Source organism: Bos indicus, chromosome 1, assembly GCF_029378745.1.
Source record: "Bos indicus isolate NIAB-ARS_2022 breed Sahiwal x Tharparkar chromosome 1, NIAB-ARS_B.indTharparkar_mat_pri_1.0, whole genome shotgun sequence".
In the NCBI taxonomy this organism is placed as follows: domain Eukaryota; kingdom Metazoa; phylum Chordata; class Mammalia; order Artiodactyla; family Bovidae; genus Bos; species Bos indicus.
This window is the reverse complement of record NC_091760.1, coordinates 110789817-110791054: the sequence shown is the minus strand read 5'-3', so window position 1 is coordinate 110791054 and position 1238 is coordinate 110789817.

Sequence of the window (1238 nt, the reverse complement as noted above, 5' to 3'; positions counted from 1 at the left end):
AATAAAACTGAACGAGATGAAAGACATATACTGAGAACTAGAAATATTAATAAAGGAAATTAAAGAGTATTTAAAGAAATGGAAAGCTATCCCATGCTCTGGAACTGGAAGAATTAACATTGCTAAAATGGCAATACTACCCAAAGCAATCTACAGATTTAATGTGATCCCTATCAAACTACCCATGATATTTTTCACAGAACTAGGACAAATAATACAAAAATTTATATGGAACCATTAAAAGACCTAGAATTTCCAAAGCAATATCATGGGGGAAAAAAAAAACAACAACAAAGTAGGAGGCATAACCCTCCCAGACTTCAAGCAATATTACAAAGCTATACTTATCAAAACAGTGTGGTATTGGTGCAAAAACAGACATATGGGTTAATGGAACAGAATAGAGTAGAGAAATAAACCCACACAACTATGGTCAATTAAGCTTTGGCAAAGGAAGCACAAATATTCAATGGGAAAAAGATAGTTTCTTCAGCAAGTGGTATTGGGAAAGTTGGACAGTTCAGTTCAGTTGCTCAGTCGTGTTGGACTTTTTGCGACCCCATGGACTGCAGCACATCAGGCTTCCCTGTCCATCACCAACTCTCCGCACATAAATCAATGAAGTTAGAACACATCCTCACACCATGCACAAAAATAAACTCAAAATGGCTTAAAGACTTAAACATAAGATACAACACCATAAAACTCCCAGAAGAGGGCACTGGAAAATATTATCTGACATAAATTGTACCAGTATTTCCCAAGTCATACCAATCTCCCAAGGCAATACCAAAAAAAAAAAAAAAAAAAAGAGCAAATGGCACCTAATCAAAGCTTTTGCATAGCAAAGAAAACCACAAACAAAAAGATAACCTATGGTATTAGAGAAAATATTTGCAAATGATGTGACCTATAAGGGCTTAATCTCCAAAATATACAAACAGCTCTTATAATTCAACAACAAAAAAAACAAAAAACCCAATCAAAAAGTGGGAAGATCTAAATAGATATTTCTTCAAAGAAGGCATACAGATTGTCAATAAGTACATGAAAGGATTCTCAACATCACTAATTATTGGTAAGTTGCTTCAGTTGTGTCCAACTCTTTGTGACCCTATGGACTGTAGCCCACCAGGTTCCTCTGTCCATGAGATTCTCTAGGCAAGAATACTGGTATGGGTTGCCATTGACTTCTCCAGAGGATCTTTCTGACCCCGGGATTGAACCCACGTCTCCTG